The following is a 6,649-nucleotide window of genomic DNA, read 5'->3' on the forward strand; positions in this document are numbered from 1 at the left end:
CTGTCAGAGTCCAGTCGGATCAAAAACTTCCGGAGGCAATCCTCACCAAGCCCATTGAAGCAGCACCAGCGTGTCTCCAGAGAATGCTGCTACAGATACAAAGGTATGACATTCATGTTGTTTACACTCCAGGATATCAGATGCTGAATGCAGACACACTGTCAAGAGCATACATCCAGATTGACGAAGCGGAGAGCCTTGACCTGAGTGAGCAGAAAGTAATCTATGCACTGAATGCAGAGTCACTTGGTAGCAGCATTATGCACATGATTCAACATGCCACACAGACAGATCCAGAACTTTGTCTGATACAGAAGCTGCACAAAGATGGATGGGCTGATGGAAAGAAAAACGTCCTACTGGCTAGTAAGACACACAATCAGCATAAATGATGGGCTACTCATGAAAGACGATCGCATCATTTTCCCTCTTGCACTACGACCAGATGTGCTGAATAGACTCAATGCTGCGGATCAGGGTATTCAATTTTCTCTAGCTCATGACCAGTCATGCATTTACTGGCCGGGCCTCAGCGATTCTGTATGCAGAATGGTGAAGGCCTGAAGTTCATTCCAGGAGAACTTTCCTGATATCCAGAAAGAACCACTTATCTCGCATTCAGTTCCAGAAGGGCCCTAGCAGAAAATTGCTGCTGACATCATTTTCAAGGACAAGCGTTTCTCCAGATAGTGGACTATTTCTCCAAATTCTCAGAAGTCCTGCAGCTAAAAGATAAAACATTAGGATCTTTGATAGTACATTCTAAGACTGTTTTCGCAAGGCATGGAGTACCGGAGATTCTGATTGCGGATCATGTACCCTTTGCCAGTGCTGAAATGGCCCGATTTGCCCACTGTTGGGGTTTCGTCATCAAACACTCCAGCCCCAATTATCCTCAATCCAATGGTATGGCTGAGAGAGCCATAAAGACTGTTAAAGCCATGCTGAAAGCAGCTGCTCACTATGGTACCGACCCATACCTTGCATTATTGGTTCTCCGCAACACGCCTATTACTGGTCTCAAATACTCTCCTGCTCAGATCCTTATGGGTTGTGTTCTGCGCTCCAACTAACCAGCAAGCAAAGCTGTACTGCGACCTTCAGCGCCCACGTCTGTCGAGGTGAAACTACAACATCGTCAGTTGCAGCAGAAGAGGTGGTATGACAGAACAGCTGCTCTACTACCAACCTTACAGAAGGGACAGAGTAGACATGAAAATAAACACTTATGGAAACCTGCAACAGTGATCAGAGTCAGAGACAAACTGTGTTCATACAATGTGGTCACACCATCAGGTACAACCTACCGCAGGAACAGATGGCACCTCAGGCCTGACAGATCAGTAAACAATGAGCCACAATCTGATTGTTCCATTTACACTGATGATCGCCTGAATGACAATGTCGTAACAGAACATGTAGATCCTCAAAACTTGGAAAGGAGTTCTGGACTCACAAGAGCTGGACGTAACATCAGGCGACCAGTACGGTTCAGTGATTATTTGCTTACACAGAGTAGGATTCATGTCATTTGTTCATGACAGATGTTTTTTTAACTGTTCCATAAGTGTTTATGCTACGGTTTACAGTGAATGTTTATTTGACTCCTTATAAGATGTGTTTCATTCATGTGTATAAGGGCTACCTTAACTCTACTGTGAGTATCCCCAGTTTTGCTATTATTGCTATTTGAGCTTAAGGGGGGAGATGTAGTATATACACCAAATGGTTTAGTCCAGTATTTCCCTGCATTGTTGATATAATTGGTATATGCCTGATGCAGTGTTTATGTTCTGTTAAGAACAGGATGGCGAGCCTAGTAAAGAGTTTGAACATAAGAACAGCTCTGTGTTTATGTGTCTTCTATTAACATGCAGATTATTAAAGAACACAACAGCATCCACCCGAGCAATTATCAAGATTTAGTGAGATAAAGTCATTGTTACTTATTTTCAAGCCGTTAATCAATAAAGCACATGCTTCTGCTGTTGTGCACACTTAGATAAACAAAGATTAACTCGCTGACTATGGCGGCCCCCGAGTAGTGGGGCGACTCTGACAACGGGGATTGAGTATCCAATTATTGACCAGATTCCGGTGTCATGGTTCCGCCATCATGTCATGTTTATTCTTGTTCTTGCAGTGGAGTCATGGCATAGCCTTAGGCTTTGTGTGGAGGGAGAGATTGTTTACCTAGCGGCCTTCTATACTCTCTCTTCGGTCTGCGTCTTTGTTCCCACCATCTTGTTTCCTTGTTACCATCCCATTAGTGTTTCATCCCTTTCACCTGGTCCCAATTAATAATCCTTTGTCTGTCTCCCCTATAAAACATCCTTGGGTCTATTGTCCTGTGCACGTTCGTTGCATGTACCTGTAAGTACTTACCTGTGCCAGTTTGTGCTTTGTCTTAAGTCTGTGAGCTACAAGTAGTTTGAAATATCCCAGTGTCCTTGTCATAGTAAGTTTTGTCATTCTGTTATTATTTGTCTAGTGTTGTTCACTCTTGTTTGTTCTAGTCAGTGTTCCTCCCCTTGTTTTTGCTTATTGTTTTACCCCATCGTGGGCTTTTGTTTGTTCCTGTTTGTGTATAATAAATCCCTTCTTAACCCCTGCGTTCCCATGTCGCTGTCTAGATTTGTGTTCTCCCAGAACGATCTGTGACGTCCGGTATAAGAATCGGTATTGGAAGATTCTTTAGGAGGATGCCTTTCTTTGACAGTCTGGATGACATCTGCACCAATTATTTTGCAATGATATCTGTATTAACAATGAGTATAATACAACCATATACTAAAGATGTATCTGTTTATATTATTTATTGGACCTGAGCTAAAAATGAACCGTTGCATTGTTATGCATGCCATTATAATCACTGTTGGGTACGTTACTCTGAAAAAGTAATTAATAACTAGTTACTCATTACATTTTCAATAGTGTAATCAGATTACTGTACAAATTACTCTGTCCAAAAAGTATTTAGTTACTCATTACTAATTACTTTCTATATCCTAAGTCGACCTTGATTAGTTAAGTGATTCACGGATAGACATGAAACGGCTTATTTAATTCATTCAAATAAATAATATTATTAACTGACCAAAGTATTACAAATGTGAGAATTATACATTAAAGTACATATTTTAAAGGAGGTCATTCAAGAGACTGGTCTTGGCTTATCTGAAGGACATCACAGAACCCTTACTCCTTACCCTTACCCCCTGCAGTTTGCCTACAGATGAAACAGGGTCTGTTGAGGATGCAGCTATCATGGGGCTGCATTTTGTCCTGAAACATCTTGTCAGACCAGGGACCTATATAAGGATTCTGTTTGTGGACTTCAGCTCCGCTTTCAACACCATCATCACATCACTGCTCCAGACAAAGTTAACCCAGCTATCTGATCCTGGCTCTATCTGTCAGTGGATCACCAGCTTTCTGACAGACAGGCAACAGTTAGTGAGAATGGGGAAACTCACATCCAGCACTCGCACAATCAGCACTGGCGCCCCCCAGGAATGTGTTCTCTCCCCACTGCACTTTTCCCTGTACACAAATGACTGCACTGCCCAGGACCCTTCTGTCAGACTTCTGAAGTTCGCAGACGACACCACACTCATTGGCCTCATCCAGGATGGTGATGAGTCTGCTTACAGACTGGTGCACTAATAACAACTTGGAGCTGAACACGCTTAAAACAGTGGAGACGATTATGGACTTCAGGAGAAACCCCCCTGCACTTCCCCCTCTCACCATCATGAACAGCACTGTGGCAGCAGTGGAGTCATTCAGGTTCCTGGGCACCACCATCTCTCAGGACCTGAAGTAGGACAATCACATTGGCTCTACTGCTAAAAAAGCCCAGCAGAGGTTGTACTTCATACATCAGCTGAAGAAGTTCAACCTACCACAAACTCTATTAAAACAGTTTTACTTAGCAGTCATAGAGTCTGTTCTCTGCACATCCATCACTGTCCGGTTTGGCTCAGCCACAAAGTCAGACATCATAAGACTACAGAGGACGGTTCGGACTGCTGAGAAGATCATTGGTGCTCCCCTGCCCACCCTCCAAGAACTTTATACATCCAGAGTGAGGAAAAGGGCTCAGAAAATCACCCTGGACCTCTCACATCCAAGTCAATCATCTCTTTACAATGCTGCCGCCTGGTCAGCTCTACAGAGCACTGAGCACCAAAACAACCAGATACAAAAATAGCTTTTTCCCTCAGGCCATCTACCTCTTGAACAGTTAAATGTTTTTTACATGCATTTAAGAACTTGCATGTAAAAAAATTATGTGCAATTTTAAATATATCCTGCAGATAATACAATATCAATTTTTATACAACTTTTCTGTATTTTATATTTCATTCTACTGTATATAACAATAGTCTATTCTTATTTTTTACTTGTACATATTTACATACACGCATAACTTTGCTCTCTCTAGCTTTACTCTTATGTTTATTGTATTGTATTTCTTATTTTTTTATACCCATAGGCCATTATTTAAATTATCTGTATAACTGTTTTCTATTGTGTTATGGTCTGTGTGATGTTGCTGATTCTGTGTACTGGATGCTCCAGTCACCAAAACAAATTCCTTGTATGTGCAAACATACAATGGCAATAAAGCTCTTTCTGAATCAATGTCCTGTCTTGTCAAAATTAAATAATCAAACAAAAAAAACAATAAAGTGTGGTGGATCAGCGTCATGACGTCGGGTGTTTCTCAGCTGCAGGGCTGGGCCATCAGATAATGATGATGAAGACCTAGCCCAGAACATTCAGAACCTCAGACAGGACAGAAGGTTCATCCTCCAACATGACAATGATACTAAGCACACAGCTAAAACAATGCAAGAGTGGCTTATGGACACTGTCTATGTCATTGAGTGGTCCACAGAGTGCTTGGGCTTGAACCCAACTGAACATCTCTGTAGAATCCTGAAAGTGTCTGTCTACTGAGAACTCTATCAAACCTGACAGAGTTTGAGAAGAATGGCAGAAAATTGACAAATGCAGATGTGAAAAGCTTGTCACATCATACCTAAAACGATTTAAGTCTGTAATAGTGCTTCAACCAACTACTGAGTTAAGGGTATGAATTAGAGGCCCCTCCCGGTGAATTTCTGACCAATCCCGCCCGCTCCCACAACGAGTGTGTTTAACTCTTGCCCGCACCCGCGAACAATTTAGATTAAAGAATTTAAGCAATGTTGAAGTAAGCTAACGTTCATAACAACTGACACAGGTCGATAAATATGTTCACATGAGGGTTAAGCACCACGCCTGAAAAATAACTTAACTAATGACAACATGTGACAAATGACATTTTTTTGGAGAGGCACCGATTGCCCTTTTCCTTGTCGATTCCGATTTCCGATTTTATTATAAGTTAAACCTGCAGATTCCGATTTTTGCAGATTCCGATATTTTATCCACAAACTTTAATTGACTGTATTTAAAAAAACATTAACTTTTCTTCAATACACATTTTTTCCTATTTTTTTGATTATCATTACATAAATTATTGAACGTTACAATTTCCCTAAATAGTTTTACAACCTGCATTAAATTACAGAATCTTCTCTTGCCCAAATAACTCTTAAATTGAAGAACTATGTGACTGAAAATAAGTATAAATAATAAAATAAAACTAAACTTAATCACTTAATCGACCTTTTACATTTTTGTACTCTCACAAAAGTCCAAGATAACAATAAAAGACTTCAACTTTATTCTTGTATGTTTTGGTTTATGAAACTATCGTTGATTTATTTATCTTTTTCTGAAATGTAAAATAATTTTACTTTATCTTTATCTTGGGTCTGTAGTCCTAAAAAAGTGGGTTGATTTTAGCTGCCAACTTCTTTGTTATTTTAGCAGTGAATTCTACTCTAAATATGTATATGTATTTGACCTTTTTTTATGTTAGTAAAGAACTCAATCAGATATACAACACAAATATTGGTTGATTTATTCATTTTTATAGTTTGGATTTTTTTCAAGTCGTGTTAAATGTTAGATGCCAGGTTACTGGAGAGGAGAATCCGGCCTATGGTAGAACCTCGGATTCAGGAGGAACAGTGTGGTTTCCGTCCCGGTCGTGGAACACTGGACCAGCTCTATACCCTCTCCAGGGTGCTGGAGGGTTCATGGGAGTTTGCCCAACCAATCCACATGTGCTTTGTGGATTTGGAGAAGGCATTCGACTGTGTCCCTCGCGGCATCTTGTGGAGGGTGCTCCGGGAGTATGGGATTCGGGACCCTTTGCTAAGGGCTATCCGTTCCCTGTACGACCGGAGCAGGAGCTTGGTTTGCATTGCCGGCAGTAAGTCAGACTTGTTCCCGGTGCATGTTGGACTCCGGCAGGGCTGCCCTTTGTCGCCGGTTCTGTTCATAATTTTTATGGACAGAATTTCTAGGCACAGCCAGGGGCCGGAGGGCGTCGGGTTTGGGGACCACACGATTTCATCTCTGCTATTTGCGGATGATGTCATCGTGCTGCCCATCAGACCAGGACCTTCAGCATGCACTGGAACGGTTTGCAGCCCAGTGTGAAGCGGCTGGGATGAGAATCAGCACCTCCAAATCTGAGGTCATGGTTCTCAGTCGGAAAAGGGTGGCTTGCCCACTTCAGGTTGGTGGA

The sequence above is a fragment of the Triplophysa dalaica genome, chromosome 16 (genome assembly GCF_015846415.1).
Source record: "Triplophysa dalaica isolate WHDGS20190420 chromosome 16, ASM1584641v1, whole genome shotgun sequence".
NCBI classification, from domain to species: Eukaryota; Metazoa; Chordata; class Actinopteri; order Cypriniformes; family Nemacheilidae; genus Triplophysa; species Triplophysa dalaica.